The following is a 17,110-nucleotide window of genomic DNA, read 5'->3' as shown; positions in this document are numbered from 1 at the left end:
TGGGTAGTTGTGATGAATGTGTGTGTGTGTAGGTGGGTAGTTCTGATGAATGTGTGTGTGTGTAGGTGGGTAGTTGTGATGAATGTGTGTGTGTAGGTGGGTAGTTCTGATGAATGTGTGTGTGTGTAGGTGGGTAGTTCTGATGAACGTGTGTGTGTGTGGGGGGGTAGTTGTGATGAATGTGTGTGTGTAGGTGGGTAGTTCTGATGAATGTGTGTGTGTAGGTGGGTAGTTCTGATGAACATGTGTGTGTGTAGGTGGGTAGTTCTGATGAACATGTGTGTGTGTGGGGGGGTAGTTGTGATGAATGTGTGTGTGTGTAGGTGGGTAGTTGTGATGAATGTGTGTGTGTAGGTGGGTAGTTCTGATGAACATGTGTGTGTGTAGGTGGGTAGTTCTGATGAACGTGTGTGTGTAGGTGGGTAGTTCTGATGAACGTGTGTGTGTGTAGGTGGGTAGTTCTGATGAACATGTGTGTGTGTAGGTGGGTAGTTCTGATGAATGTGTGTGTGTAGGTGGGTAGTTCTGATGAACATGTGTGTGTGTAGGTGGGTAGTTCTGATGAATGTGTGTGTGTAGGTGGGTAGTTCTGATGAACATGTGTGTGTGTGGGGGGGTAGTTCTGATGAATGTGTGTGTGTAGGTGGGTAGTTCTGATGAATGTGTGTGTGTGTAGGTGGGTAGTTCTGATGAACGTGTGTGTGTAGGTGGGTAGTTGTGATGAATGTGTGTGTGTAGGTGGGTAGTTGTGATGAATGTGTGTGTGTAGGTGGGTAGTTCTGATGAACATGTGTGTGTGTAGGTGGGTAGTTCTGATGAATGTGTGTGTGTAGGTGGGTAGTTCTGATGAACATGTGTGTGTGTAGGTGGGTAGTTCTGATGAATGTGTGTGTGTAGGTGGGTAGTTCTGATGAACATGTGTGTGTGTAGGTGGGTAGTTCTGATGAATGTGTGTGTGTAGGTGGGTAGTTCTGATGAATGTGTGTGTGTGTAGGTGGGTAGTTCTGATGAACATGTGTGTGTGTAGGTGGGTAGTTCTGATGAATGTGTGTGTGTAGGTGGGTAGTTCTGATGAACGTGTGTGTGTGTAGGTGGGTAGTTCTGATGAACATGTGTGTGTGTAGGTGGGTAGTTCTGATGAACATGTGTGTGTGTAGGTGGGTAGTTGTGATGAATGTGTGTGTGTAGGTGGGTAGTTCTGATGAACATGTGTGTGTGTAGGTGGGTAGTTGTGATGAATGTGTGTGTGTAGGTGGGTAGTTCTGATGAACATGTGTGTGTGTAGGTGGGTAGTTGTGATGAATGTGTGTGTGTAGGTGGGTAGTTCTGATGAACATGTGTGTGTGTAGGTGGGTAGTTCTGATGAATGTGTGTGTGTGTAGGTGGGTAGTTCTGATGAACATGTGTGTGTGTAGGTGGGTAGTTCTGATGAACATGTGTTTGTGTAGGTGGGTAGTTCTGATGAATGTGTGTGTGTAGGTGGGTAGTTCTGATGAACATGTGTGTGTGTAGGTGGGTAGTTCTGATGAATGTGTGTGTGTAGGTGGGTAGTTCTGATGAACATGTGTGTGTGTAGGTGGGTAGTTCTGATGAATGTGTGTGTGTAGGTGGGTAGTTCTGATGAATGTGTGTGTGTGTAGGTGGGTAGTTCTGATGAACATGTGTGTGTGTAGGTGGGTAGTTCTGATGAACGTGTGTGTGTAGGTGGGTAGTTGTGATGAATGTGTGTGTGTAGGTGGGTAGTTGTGATGAATGTGTGTGTGTAGGTGGGTAGTTCTGATGAACATGTGTGTGTGTAGGTGGGTAGTTCTGATGAATGTGTGTGTGTAGGTGGGTAGTTCTGATGAACATGTGTGTGTGTAGGTGGGTAGTTCTGATGAATGTGTGTGTGTAGGTGGGTAGTTCTGATGAACATGTGTGTGTGTAGGTGGGTAGTTCTGATGAATGTGTGTGTGTAGGTGGGTAGTTCTGATGAACATGTGTGTGTGTAGGTGGGTAGTTCTGATGAATGTGTGTGTGTAGGTGGGTAGTTGTGATGAACGTGTGTGTGTGTAGGTGGGTAGTTCTGATGAACATGTGTGTGTGTAGGTGGGTAGTTGTGATGAACGTGTGTGTGTGTAGGTGGGTAGTTCTGATAAACATGTGTGTGTGTAGGTGGGTAGTTCTGATGAACATGTGTGTGTGTAGGTGGGTAGTTCTGATGAATGTGTGTGTGTAGGTGGGTAGTTCTGATGAACGTGTGTGTGTGTAGGTGGGTAGTTCTGATGAACATGTGTGTGTGTAGGTGGGTAGTTCTGATGAACATGTGTGTGTGTAGGTGGGTAGTTGTGATGAATGTGTGTGTGTAGGTGGGTAGTTCTGATGAACATGTGTGTGTGTAGGTGGGTAGTTGTGATGAATGTGTGTGTGTAGGTGGGTAGTTCTGATGAACATGTGTGTGTGTAGGTGGGTAGTTGTGATGAATGTGTGTGTGTAGGTGGGTAGTTCTGATGAACATGTGTGTGTGTGGGGGGGTAGTTGTGATGAACGTGTGTGTGTAGGTGGGTAGTTCTGATGAATGTGTGTGTGTAGGTGGGTAGTTCTGATGAACATGTGTGTGTGGGGGGGGGTAGTTGTGATGAACGTGTGTGTGTAGGTGGGTAGTTCTGATGAACGTGTGTGTGTGGGGGGGGGTAGTTGTGATGAACGTGTGTGTGTAGGTGGGTAGTTCTGATGAATGTGTGTGTGTAGGTGGGTAGTTCTGATGAACGTGTGTGTGTGGGGGGGGTAGTTGTGATGAACGTGTGTGTGTAGGTGGGTAGTTCTGATGAACGTGTGTGTGTGTGGGGGGGTAGTTGTGATGAACGTGTGTGTGTAGGTGGGTAGTTCTGATGAACATGTGTGTGTGTAGGTGGGTAGTTCTGATGAACGTGTGTGTGTAGGTGGGTAGTTCTGATGAACGTGTGTGTGTAGGTGGGTAGTTGTGATGAACGTGTGTGTGTAGGTGGGTAGTTCTGATGAACGTGTGTGTGTAGGTGGGTAGTTCTGATGAACGTGTGTGTGTAGGTGGGTAGTTCTGATGAACGTGTGTGTGTAGGTGGGTAGTTCTGATGAATGTGTGTGTGTAGGTGGGTAGTTCTGATGAATGTGTGTGTGTGTAGGTGGGTAGTTCTGATGAACGTGTGTGTGTGTGGGGGGGTAGTTGTGATGAATGTGTGTGTGTAGGTGGGTAGTTCTGATGAATGTGTGTGTGTAGGTGGGTAGTTCTGATGAACATGTGTGTGTGTAGGTGGGTAGTTCTGATGAACATGTGTGTGTGTGGGGGGGTAGTTGTGATGAATGTGTGTGTGTGTAGGTGGGTAGTTGTGATGAATGTGTGTGTGTAGGTGGGTAGTTCTGATGAACATGTGTGTGTGTAGGTGGGTAGTTCTGATGAATGTGTGTGTGTAGGTGGGTAGTTCTGATGAACGTGTGTGTGTGGGGGGGTAGTTGTGATGAACGTGTGTGTGTAGGTGGGTAGTTCTGATGAATGTGTGTGTGTAGGTGGGTAGTTCTGATGAACGTGTGTGTGTGGGGGGGGGTAGTTGTGATGAACGTGTGTGTGTAGGTGGGTAGTTCTGATGAACGTGTGTGTGTGGGGGGGGGTAGTTGTGATGAACGTGTGTGTGTAGGTGGGTAGTTCTGATGAACGTGTGTGTGTAGGTGGGTAGTTGTGATGAACGTGTGTGTGTGTAGGTGGGTAGTTGTGATGAACGTGTGTGTGTGTGTGGGGGTAGTTCTGATGAATGTGTGTGTGTAGATAGTTGTGATGAACGTGTGTGTGTAGGTGGGTAGTTCTGATGAACGTGTGTGTGTGGGGGGGGTAGTTGTGATGAACGTGTGTGTGTAGGTGGGTAGTTCTGATGAACGTGTGTGTGTGTGGGGGGGTAGTTGTGATGAACGTGTGTGTGTAGGTGGGTAGTTCTGATGAACGTGTGTGTGTAGGTGGGTAGTTGTGATGAACGTGTGTGTGTGTAGGTGGGTAGTTGTGATGAACGTGTGTGTGTGTGTGGGGGTAGTTCTGATGAATGTGTGTGTGTAGATAGTTGTGATGAACGTGTGTGTGTAGGTGGGTAGTTCTGATGAACGTGTGTGTGTAGGTGGGTAGTTCTGATGAACGTGTGTGTGTGTGGGGGGGTAGTTGTGATGAACGTGTGTGTGTAGGTGGGTAGTTCTGATGAACGTGTGTGTGTAGGTGGGTAGTTGTGATGAACGTGTGTGTGTGTAGGTGGGTAGTTCTGATGAACGTGTGTGTGTGTGGGGGGGTAGTTGTGATGAACGTGTGTGTGTGGGGGGGGTAGTTCTGATGAATGTGTGTGTGTAGATAGTTCTGATGAACGTGTGTGTAGGTGGGTAGTTCTGATGAACATGTGTATGGTGTGTGTGGTGTGTGTGTAGGTAGGTAGTGCTGTACAATTTTATCAGATCTGTAGGTCCCAGTCACCACCACCACAACTGAGTACAGAACTGTCCCACTACCACACAGCTCCCCTGCTGTTCTTTCATAACCACACCCAGCCCCACCCCCATCCCTGACCCCTGACAACCTTAATCTGTTTGCTATCTCTATACTTTTGTTATTTCAAGAATGTTCTATAAATTGAAACATAGGGTACATAACCTTTGTCATTGGCTTCTTACACTCAGCATAAGTACCTTAAGACCCATCCAGGCTGCTGTGTACAGGGTTTGTCCTCCTTATTTCTGCTTAATGTTCCATGGTGTGGGTTTACCAGTTTGTCTAACCTTTGTTTATTGAAACGTTTGGGGTTTTTACAAATAAAGTTGCTAAGAACATTTGTGCACAGATGTTTGTGTGAAAATACATTTTCATTTCTCTGAGAGAAATGCCCAAGAGTACAATTGCTTGAGTTATGGTAAATGCATGTTCAAGTGAACTTTTGGGGTCATTCATTCCATTTATGTGGCATCCTCTCTAAAAAATCAATCAATCAATCAATCAATCAATCAATCAATCAATCTGATTAATTTTTAAATTCTAGTCGAGCCTCCAGTGGAGGAAAAGTTTTCACTTTATCGTTGGAGACTATGGTGCCAAGAGGAATGGGTTGTATTCCAGCAATGATCCAAAAAAGTGTGTTGAAAGTTTTGCCCTGTGATCAGACTTTGGCTGCCCATTAGATTGGAACTCAACAATATAAGAATGCCAAAGGAAAGTTAGACCCAGGTGCTCAAACATGGCCAGGGTCCTCTGTCCTGGGTTTCCAGTGTCTCAGCCCTTCCTTCCACTGTCGGGCTGGTGCAGACCAGCCACCTCTAGTTCTCCAGGCCATCTGGAGTGAAATATGGCTGTGGAGATGACCCAAAGTTGATGTTGTAATTGCAGCTTCAGCTGTTGGAGAGGACAGGACCATCTCTCTAGGGGAATCCCAGGAACAGGAAATAGTGCTCTAGTCTAGGTCCTATGCTCTTCATCAGATCAGTCAAGTGTGGCCAAGAGGGCAGGGTCATGCACAGAACCACCACGCCCTAGTAACCGTGGGGCAAAGCTCCAGAAAGGGAGGGGCTGGGTGCAAAACACTCCGTGGACTGCTACTGTGATAACCCCTGTGAGATTTGTATGTGGTATTCCCACAAGGTGGGGAAACAAATGAGGCCTTTGTGAAGGATGAAATAATGGAATAAATGACCAGAAGGTGGTGACCCTTGAGTTAGACCAAGAGAGACAGAATTTTGCCATGTGGAAATGAAAGGAAAAGACAGTGGAGGAAAGCACAGGAATCCAGATCTCGAGGCAGAGATGTTTGGGGCATATCGAGGAAGTGTGCAGATGGGATCAATATGTAGGGCTTGATGGGAGGATTAGGGGTCAGAGAGTCCCAGTCAGAGATGGAGGGCCGGTCCTAGGTCACAGGGCTGGGGAGGGACAGTGGGAACAGGCAGGTCTCTGCTGTTCTCTGACAATGGTACGTGATCAGCCAGCCTCCTCTGAGCAGGAGGGATGGGGTCAGCCATGATAGTGTGAGACAGAGACGTGGAGCCAGGAAGTCTGGGGGCTGGTGGAAGTAGTTGTAAGGAAGGCCAGGTGTGGCCATTTTCACCTTTGTTCCCAGAAGAGCAGCCTCCCAGTTTTGATCTGATTTTATTGAAAAAGTGAGGTGACATTGATGTGAGTGTCTCTAGGTCACTAACTGTGAGCACTGGGTGGCTCTCTGGCCAGAGGCACTTTGGCCTTAGGCTGTGGTATGAGTCTGGGACGGCCTGTGCCAGAGACTGGGACACAGCCTAGAGCAAACCCTCTGATGGCTGCCTCAGAATCAGGAGTCTTGCCTGGCCACTCCTTTCCTTCTTCTCTTACCTACACGGGGCCCAGTGAGCTGTCTGGCCTCAGTGGCTCCTGGTGACTAATTCCCCCTGCAGGACATCAGGAACACCTGAGGGCTCGACACAAATACAAAGATGACATGACAATCCATCCCCTCACCTTAGCTAACTGATCACATGTCTTCTTGTGTCTTGAGCACACCCTCTGATACTGGGAGAGGACCATTGATATCCATTTTTATAAAAAAAGATGAAGTTCGGAGAGGCAAGTGCTTTACCCGTGGTAGCCTAACCAGAATTTCCCAGAATTGAGGCTCCAGTTCAGTAGCCCCAGTCCTGGACCAGGCCTCCCACGGTCCCCCCACCCGTCCCCCCACAAGCCTCCCTTCCTACGGTGCATTCCCCTCCCTTCCAGTTGACCACTGACTCTCTTCCCCTCACCCTTACCACATTCATCTCTTTGCTTCCCAAGATATGTCTACTCTCCCTTCACCTGTGCAAAACTATACACATAATAACAATGAATAGTAATTTTGACCGTTATTGAGTACTTGCTATGTGTCAGATCTTGAGCTAAGCACTTGGCATGCGTTATCTTACTTAAATACCCAACTACCCAATAATGGTAGGGACCATTGTTATCCATATTAGCTATTTCCCCTGATGTCATACAGCAGCTCAAGGTGAATGCTCCTGACCAGGTGTGTCCCTGCCTCCCCAGGTACGCCCAGCTCACGGTAAGAGCATACAATGCACCTGTCCCTGTGGCACCCTTCCTCCGTGAGACCGTTCCACTTCCATCTTTTTCTAGGCCAAACAGTTCCTGCCATGTGCACTCTCTGTGCACCTAAAATCAGTCGTATTTTTGCAGGTATTTAGTCCAAATGTGTGATGTGTGGGAATGCCGGGGGTGATGATGGGTTGATAGTAGCAGAGCTGCTGTTCAGCCAGCACGTTCCCGGGTGGCTCCCGCACACATGGGTTCTGACTGGTCGCTGCCAATGTGACTGGCTCTTACCTATCTTGATAGTCTTCTGGGTTGGAAGACACATGTTAGGTTCTGCAGGCCTTTTGGGCCCTAATAAAAGCTGCTATTTATAGAACAATTTAACATGCATCATTTTTAGTGAGCATGCATTAGCATTTTCCTTGTGCATAGGCTCCCTGCTGCCTTTGACCTTGGAGAATTCCTGGTTCTGAATACAGAGGCCCCCAGTACTTGAGAAGGGTAGGCTGAGCAGATGCCTTGCTCTAGTTATTCCATTTCTGGCTGCCAACTATGTTTAAAGAAAACCGGAAGTAACCAAGCATCAAGATGTAACCCTTTTCTCCCCAGGACTTCATGGTCTGTGTGCTGTTTTGCTCTCCCCCCTCTGCCACTTAATGACTGTGACTTTTGCTATTTCAAGAGGTTTGCCAGCTTCACAGCATTCAGAATCAATATCGCAGTAAATAAGAAACATGATGAAAGAAAAACACACTGCAGCCTGTGGGCAAATTTTATCGCTTAAATTCACACGTTATTATTAGAATGAGCTGCAAATACCAGACTTTCAACTGCCTTTTGATGGGGCAAGATAGGAGAATGCTCCTGTAATTTGGGGCAACAAGTTGGAGGCATCATCCATAGGCATTATGATGTTTTCCTGTTGGTTTGAGCCACTTATATCTATTTTTTTAAAGGTGAAATTTAAATGGAAGCAGTGGGAGACAGGAATTTAACAAAGGAATTGAAAGCAGAGATGGCTTTTCTTTTCAAAGCATCTCTTATGAATGCATGACTCTGTGTGATATATTTAGTTTAACACTTTGGTATTGTACCTCACATCTCTTTTCTTGCTTCTTTTCGTCTTTTGCTTTCTTTTGTCCTTGCTTTGATCTTGCCTTTAAAATGCTTTCATACATGGCAAAAACATCCCTTTTTAATCTTTCCCATTTGTCCTGAGGTTTCTTGTCCTTGCCTTTTTTGTTCCCATAGTTTGAACACGCACTATTTAATCCACATCGCTGACAGATGGTCGAGAATAAAATTTGTACTGTAGCTGCCTTCCATGTTATTTCAGCCTGCATCTTCACATGTTTACTTCCTTTCCGTTTATGTTCTTAAAGGCCAGAATGCACAGCTGACAGGCCGATGCAGTGGAGGTGGACCTGTGCTGTGTACTTGCTGTCCCTTCCGACTTTGGTGACACTGGAGAAGTTGGAAGCCCAGCATGTTCAAAAGGGATACCCATCCCTTTTGAGCCCCTCCATCAGCAGTGGGCCTCTTCTCTGGAAAGGGCCTACCCCTGTCAGAAGACAGCTGCCTAGAAAGGTAGATGCATGTGCCAAGCCCAGAGCAAAAGTGTGGGTGCCTCAGAGTTACAGAGAGAGCCAGTTCCAGGAGAAATGTGGGTCTGGCTTGGACTGCCAATGTGCGAGGCACAGTTCCACACGAGCAGATGAACAGCTTCAGATTCCATGGGAATCGTATCCACTAGAATCCAGTAGAATATCTAGGAATGCGGGCATCTTACTTACTAGCTATGTAATTTTTAGCAAGGTAGTTCTCGTCTCTACGCCTCAGTTTCCTCATCCATAAAATGGGACTAATACTACCCCTTATCTCACAAAGCCATTATGAAGGTAAAAAAAGTTGATATAGGTAAAGTGGTTACAACAGTAAGTGGCACTTAATTAGGACTCAGTAAATGTTAAAACAAAAATTGTGGGATGTTTATGAGTTTTTGTTTCTCAGAGATACAGACAATAGTTTAGTGGTTACCACAGGGTAAGGGGGTTGGGGGGAGGGAGATGAGGGTAAGGGGGATCAAATATATGGTGATGAAAGGAGAACTGACTCTGGGTGGTGAACACACAATGGGATTTATGGATGATATAATACAGAATTGTACACCTGAAATCTGGGTAATGTCACTAACAATTGTCACCCCAATAAATTAAAAAAAATTGTGGGATGCTATGAGTTTGCAAGGTAGATTATTTTCTGGTTAAATATGAAAGGGGAACTAATCTGGATAGTGTTTTAAAGCATTTCATGATTAGCTGACATTTTTAGTCAGCTTGGTTAGCAATTTTGGGATATAAATATTTCATTATAGATACAGATGGGAATAGTGTTTAAAATGTTTGAAAAGTAGTGATTATTAGCAAAAAAGAAAAAGAACTCTGCATCTGGAAAGTCGGCCTCACCAGGGTACACTGGCCATGAAACTAATAAGGAAGCTTGTGTTTTGGGGCCCCTGGAAGCCCCACAGGGAGTGGGGGAAGAGGGGCTGACAGTGCGTGCACATGTGCATTTCTTTTTGAAAAATTTACAGGAGATTTTTCTTTTTCTTAAATAGGATCCTCAAAATTGTATAAACTTGTATAAACTTCAGGTCCCACAAAACTTGGATTCATTTCTGAAACTTTCTATGTTCATTTGACAGATGAGAAACTCAGGTGTTGCATGACGAGGATATCCAATCAGGTTTCTCCACCTTCCCTTTTTTAATTTTAAAAGATATTTTTTTGAATTTAAATTTCTTAATTGAATAAATCTGACAAGTAACATTGTGTAAGGTACTTAGGGTGTTACTTTGACACACTTATGTATTGTAATATGATTGCTGATGCAGTGATATTTATCACATTACATAGTTACAGAGGTTCCTCTACTTACGATGGACTGACGTCCTGATAAATCTATTTTAAGTTGAAAATATCCTAAGTCAAAAATGCATTCAATACACCCAAACTACGGAACATCAGAGCACAGCCTAGCCTACCCTAAACATGCTCAGAACACAATATCCAAAAGAATGCTGGCAACCCAGTGCACTGCAGAGTCCCGGATTTGTACCCTGCTGCCCGCAGGGCAGGCTGAGAGCGGTGGCTCACTGCCGCTGCCCAGCATCACGGGAGAGTATCGTGTGGCATAGCACAAGCCCAGGAAAAGATCAAAATTCAAAATTCAAAATATGGTCTCGACTGAATGCATATCATTTTTGCACCATCGAAAGTTGAAAACTTGTAAGTTGAACCAGTGTAAGTCGGAGATCATCTCTGTAGTACAATATTATTGTCTGTATTCATTATACTGTGCATTATATCTCTATGACTTATTTACTACTCGCTATAAGTTTGTTCCCTTAAACACCATCTATCTTATTCCCCACCCCACCGCACCCCACCCCCTGGCAACCACCATTTTGCTCTTGTGTTTTACAGGTGTAACATTTTTAGATCCCACACCTAGGAGATATCATACAGTACTTGTCTTTTTCTGTCTGAGTAAAACATAATTTAAAAAAATGTATTATTGGCCTTTGTGTGGCTACTTTTATACATTTGGTTTGTTGGTTATTTTAAGCATAAAGATATTCTTGGGGATACCTGAAAATCAAGGTGTTTTTAGTCTATTTTTTGTGTTCTTTATATGACATCATAACTGATTCTCACATGTATGCAATATTGAATATTGTATATATATCATTAAAAAGGACACTGCAGAAGTATAGAGTATCATGACTAATGTCTGTGCTAAAACTCTGTGTTAAACAACACGCTATTCCCTGAGCTATCTTAAGGTCCCCAATCTGGAAATTCCCATCAGGGAACCAGGGAGTTGAGGGAGGAGGTGAACATAGATCCAAGGTCTGGATCCTCCCCTCAGAAAAGTCAGAACTGCCTTCACTGAATCTGGAGAAGCTTTCGGAATAAGCTTCCAGTCAACCACATAACCAAAATGGGGTTCAGAAAAGCTAACTGGCAACAGAATATGGAATTGGATCTTCACCAAGGCTTAGGGGTTTAAATTCACACCAAAAAACTCACTTCACCTCTCCCTTCCACCTTCACAGTATGATTCTTCATAGAGACAAAGCAGATTACTGGTCCAGCGGCAGGGGGAGGCAGGAAATGGAAACTGACAGCTTACTGGGTGCAGGGTTTACCTTCGGAGTAATGAAAAACTTCTGGCACTAGACAGTGGTTATGGTGACACCACATGTGAATGTAGCAATGTCCCTGAATTATATACTGATCAAAATGGTAAATTTTAGATTAAGTATATTTTACCGTAGTAAAAAGCAATAAGAAACATCAGCCAGTGATTTTAAGAAGTTTTGGGGTTGTGTGAGAATCATTTGGAGTGCTGGTCAACCCCACTAAATTAGAAACTCTTAGGGTGGGCTTGGGAACCTGCATTTCCACAAGCTCTCAGGGGATTCCCAGGGAGGGACTACACTCTGAGGGACACGAGCTTTGAGACAGGCGTTTTTTGTTTTGTTTTTGCTTGAAACATGCTATATGTGCTATTTTCTTGTCCCAGCGATCACAACCCGTGTCTTCCTAGCTAGCAGCATGCCCCAACCTCAGCGACTGTTGTCAGGGAGAAGGGGTGTGGTGGTGACTTTTGGCACTGATGACGGCAAAAGCAGTTTTGGTAGAACTGAAGCAGTGGTAGTAGTAAGAGCAATAATGGGGGTGAGAGCAGACACCATGAACATGTGGGGTTTGCTTGAGGGACTGACCTAATTGTGAAGTTGCTCCATGCACAGGTGGCCAGCAATCAGGATCCCAGTTTTGGAAATGGCAAGACAAGCCCTCGTTCTACAGACTGGGGTCGTCTCCAAGGGGCTCAATCTTGAAGAGATAGCAGGACAAGGAGGGCTGTGTAGTGGGGAAAGTGGAGATGGGCAGTGGCAGCACTGGGATTGCGAATGTCTGCTCAGTAAGGATGAGTCTCCTTCTGCACACGCGCTGACTCAGTGCAGATGGGGAGAGGTCGGGGCCAACTCTAAGCCAAGCTACTCAGAACGCTTTAGTCAGAACAAGTTTTGGGGCCACACCCCTGACCTACTGGTGATTCTGGTACAGGTTAAAGTTTGGGAAGCATTCATTTAAACTAAGATTGATTCTCCTGAGTTGCCATACCTTGAGGGAGAATTAGAACATTCAGTTAGTCTCATCATCAAGACATGATAACTGAGCGTTGAGAGGTATGGACATGGCCCAAACCTAGGTGACGTGGCTATTTCCAAGCTCACGTCTGTGTGGCACCGAGGATCATATCCTGGTTTCGGGGAGGGGCAAGTGGAGATGAGTCTGCTAGGTCAACATGTGCTTCTGAGTAGGGCTTAGAGGCGGGGACTGGGTTGATGGCTGATTCTCTAACATTGCTGAAAGCGTGGAATATAAATATGATTCCATTATAATGTTTTCTGCTTTAGTTCTCATTATAACTTTCTTGTTGTCAATATGTGCTCCTTAAGTCTGGATGACAGGTATTTCTTTTATTGTTAAGGAGCAGACATATCTCCTCCCTGTCCCTTCTGATCACAGACAGTGTTTGCTTCTTCCCTGTTGACTTCTCCAAATGCTATTTACCAAAACCTAAGAAACATAAGGATTCCCAAATGGCTCTAGACCAATTTAGTGTTGGATTTTATAAAGCTGGAAGGTAAACATTTATTTTTGCAGAAAGCAGTTTTTGTTTTTTTCTCTGAGTTTTTCAGGGAGAGAAATCTTACGTAAACTGTTTTTCTTACTGTTACCCTAATGTCCTAGAATGGTTTCTTTTGCTAAAGATGACAAAAGATTGGGGGCACATTGTGATGGTGTGACATTTCTTACCACTGTCAGGTTGAGGATTTGTTTTCTTCCATGGTCCCAAGGTCCTGAGGCCTTGTTTGTACTTGGTTAACGTGTGGGCTCTCTCACTTTAACGCAATTTCCAAATCTCAACACACCAATGCCCTCAGGCTGTCACAGTCCTGTTCCACCAGGACCAGCCTTTCTGGAAGTCTCTCTGGAGCTGTCCTACTCATTCTCTTCTTTCCATGCTAACCTGGCCCTGTAGAGCTCAGATGCATCCAGAAAGGGATTCGTTTTTTTCACGGGTCCCATCTAGGTTACTATTAGCCTAGATCAACGTCCCATTCTCAACTCATTTTCTCCAATGCATTTGATTTTCTTGATGTTGGGCATGGAGTAACAATTGAGGATAAGAACTGTGTCACTTCAGCCATGTTACCATTCTATAAATATTTGTGAAACAAATGCACGTATCCTTCTTTTGTAAACTCTACCCTTGATATGATTCTGCCCTTAAGACACTATTTCTAGCCAGTCTTATCCTTTAGCTAGTCCCCCTGCCTCCTAAATATACATGTTTCCCAAAGGGCGGTTCTCATCTTCTTCACTCTCTCTCCTGGAACTGTCATCCTCTCAATATGCCATCATCTCTCACCACTGCGTCCCCACGCTCTGCTTTTTCTATTCACCTTGGTTCAGCCATCTACCCCTGAATGTCAACCTGAATGACAAGCGCTTCTCCCCATCCCCAGGTGAACTCATCAACTTGTTCTTTCATTTCTCTTCTTTTTCTCTTTTCTAATTATGGCATCTTCCCAGTCACCCAGACACTGGTGATTCTGTAACCTAAGGAGATCCAATTCAGTGCTTATGTATGTTATGTGTTCTGGAATAGTGAGAGCACATGTTCCAGCCTCTGCTTAGCTCAAACACTACCTTCTCCGGGAACACACTCGGCCAGCCAAACTAAGTGTCCCCTCTGTGACTCCCTCATAGCACTTTCCCTCTTTGGCCCTTAGCTCCATTTTCCTTATAATACTGAATATTGCAGTTTTGTGAACATGTCTCATCTCCTTAGCTGCATTGTAAGCATCTTGAAGGAGTGCTTGTGTCTGAATTGATTTTAAATCCAGGCAGGGGCCCAGGTCCATAGCTTCCTAGGTGCTGAGTCACATGCAGGTGCTGGTAAGAGAAGCCTGGTCAGTATTCCTTGTTCTTCATCTCTGCTTGTTGCATGGTGACGTCTCTCTCTGTGTTTCCATAGGAGCCCACAGGCCATCTCTTCAGCTGTGTTTTGAATGTTGTGCCCCTAAACCATGTAAGAGTGAAGCTGGTGTCACCCCTGTACAGTGAGCCCCAGACTTTAAAATGATATTGACTAGCTAGAAAGACAAGCTGTTGTTCATGGGAAGCTACAAAAATGATCTATATCAATAATATTAATAGACCAATTATTATTAGAAATAACATTTATTGAATGCATATCATTATATGTAGCATCTCATGTATTCTTAACAGCCATAGGCTACTTCCTAAAGCTTAGGAATTATCCTTTATCCCTTTTACTTTTCAAGCCCTTTAATGTCCACATCTCAGTAGCCTTGAGAAGGGCAGTGGTAATGAACCACATTATCTTTTGCCAAACTTGTAAATGCTTGTCCGTCTCTCTACCCTGAAGTATCAGTCATAATCACTGAACAAATGAGGAAACCACTTGTTAGCATGGTCAGGAGTTGACATCCAGGTACTGGGCAAAGCCAAAATGGGGTCCCATGCTGCCTGGCAGCTAAGAACTAACAGTGCCTTTGGGTTTCCTGGTGGCAGAATGGTCTCTCTGATCGCACGGAGCTTCCCAAATCCCGCCATCATTGTCTATCCCTGGTGAGTGGACAGGATTCCACCACACCATTCCATGGGTGCTGTGCCCATGCATGGTCCTTTGCTTCCCATTTCTTGTCCCTTGGGAATAAATGAAAAACCAAGCAGGCATGGTCTGCCTAACCTTCTTCCTAGATTTCTTGTTCCAAGAAATTTAATTAACACGTGCCCAGCAAACATGTAGTACCTGGTTTGTAGAAGCTGAACATTCTTTGGGCCATCCCAGTCCCATTTACTTGGTTATCCTTTGAATTCATGCTGAGTGAAGAAGCAGAGGGTCCCCACAGCCTGGCTTCTCTACCAGCCCCATCTCCAACTCCTAGATGATGGCAAAGATGGTAGCCATACCGGCAGAAACACCAACACTGATCACGGGTTGAGGGTGTACTCTGTGCAAAGCATGTGCTAAGACTGTCCTATGTATTTCCAGCTCAGCAGTTCTCAAAATGTGATTCCCCATAGCAGAACTTATTACAAACAAGGTCTTGTTAGGAACACAAATGCTAGGGCTCCCCTCTAGACCTTCTGAAAATGAAATGTGGGGGAGGGGCTGGCAATCTGTTTCAACACACCCAGAAATGCTGATGTGCTCTCCAGTTTGAGAACCATAGTCTAGCATATAGGCCTGGTTTTCCATCTTGGGCACAACTTCCTCAGGCCCCCTGGGCTGCTCTGAAATCTCTGTTCCATGCCCTAAACTGACATGGAGGGAAAGAGGGAAAATAATTACTACGACTGGCTACTCAATGTTGAGCATTTACATAATGTCAGGGATAATTCTAGGCATCTATGTATGTTAACTGTTTAATGCTCACCACAACCCTACGAGGTCCATACTATTATCATCCCCCTTCTGTAGAGGAGGAAATTGAGGTATGGATTGATTGGCTGAATTGCCCAGGGTCACCCTGGCAATAAATGGTAAACCTCAGTTCTAAACCCAAGGCAGTCTGACCTCAGTCTGAACTCCTAACCCCATGCTGTGCCTCATTAGAGGTTTCTGCCCCATCCCATCTAGGTTTCATTTTGTTTCTCCTTTCCAAAGGAATACTGCCCTGTATTAGTTTGCTAGGACTGCCATAACAAAGTACCACAGACTGGGTGGCTCAACAGAAATTTATTTTCTCACATTTCTGGAGGCTGAAGTCCAACCAAGATCAAGATGTCAGCAGCATTTCTCCTAAAGCCTCTCTCCTTGGTTTACAGATAGCTGCCTTCTCAAAGTGTCTTCATGTGGTCTCTCCTCCGTGTGCATGCTCTTGGTGGCTGTGTGTGTCCAAAATCTCTTCTTATGAAGACACCAGTCAAATTGGATCAGGGCCCACCCTTAAGCACCTCATGAACTTAATCACCTCTTTAAAGGCCCTATTTCCAAATATGGTTACATTCAGAGGTATTAGGGGTTAGGGCTCCAACACATGGATTTGGGGGTGAAGAGTGAAGCCCATAACACTCCAGTTCCCCCAAGACCCACACTTTTGGCTGACAGGAACTATTTCATATCTCTGTACCCTTGGGGACTCCCTCACCTCCATCCATCAAAACACCCATCCTCCACATCTCTTCCTGGGTCACAGGGCTGCATCGTTCCCAGGGACAACAGCCGTGACCCAGAGAGGTCAGCCTTTGCCTCTGCTGCTGATGTATGGCTTTGCTTTGACAAATATCACCCTGTACAACTAGGAAATGAGAGGTCTGCTCACTGTGTGTACATTAAGCCTTCTGGGTTTCTCTAGAGCACACTCAGAGGCAGCCGTTTCCTAAAGTATTGTTTGTGAACCACTTGCATCTGACACCCAGGCTGCTCTTGGACCCCCTGAGTGGCCGGCAGCATGAGCCTGTCCTAGGGAACATCTAAGAATCCCCCTCTATCAGCCCTCCTGGCCTCCTACATCTGGTGATTCTTATGTCCACAAAGGTATAAATGTGGAATTAGATATGTTTGGCCTGTGTCTCAGCTCTTCCATTACTAGGTATATGACCTTGGGACAGGACACTGTTTCTTAATTTGCAAGGTGGAATTCATCTAGGTAATTAATGGAATTAATATAGCAACCTCCTACGGTCATTGTAAGGATTAAATTAGATCGTATAAATAAAGCCCTTTATACCCCCCACTTGTAGTAGAAGTGTGCGATCTCTGCTAACATTACTTCTGCCACCATGATAGCATGCCCACCACTGGTAAGGTTTCTTTTACATCCTAGAACCAAAGCACCAACCCTGTTAATGTTGCATCTGGTGCGTGACTATACGTCTGGACCACCCACTATAAGGACCGGTCTATGTGCGGGTGAAAACACCCATATAGCACTTGATAAACAGGACCAAGAGATGGAGGATGGGATCG

At 45.1% G+C, this 17,110-nt stretch overlaps 1 protein-coding gene across 2 annotated transcripts in view; it reads left to right on the top strand.

The window, feature by feature from the left end:
- GALNT17 (polypeptide N-acetylgalactosaminyltransferase 17) overlaps window positions 1-17,110 on the top strand; it is a 553,074-nt gene that overhangs the window by 283,294 nt on the left and 252,670 nt on the right. The window lies entirely within an intron of this gene.

Source organism: Rhinolophus hipposideros (assembly GCF_964194185.1).
Source record: "Rhinolophus hipposideros genome assembly, chromosome: 7".
In the NCBI taxonomy this organism is placed as follows: Eukaryota; Metazoa; Chordata; class Mammalia; order Chiroptera; family Rhinolophidae; genus Rhinolophus; species Rhinolophus hipposideros.
Note: the sequence above shows the minus strand (reverse complement) of the source record. Positions and strands in the feature narration are given on the sequence as shown.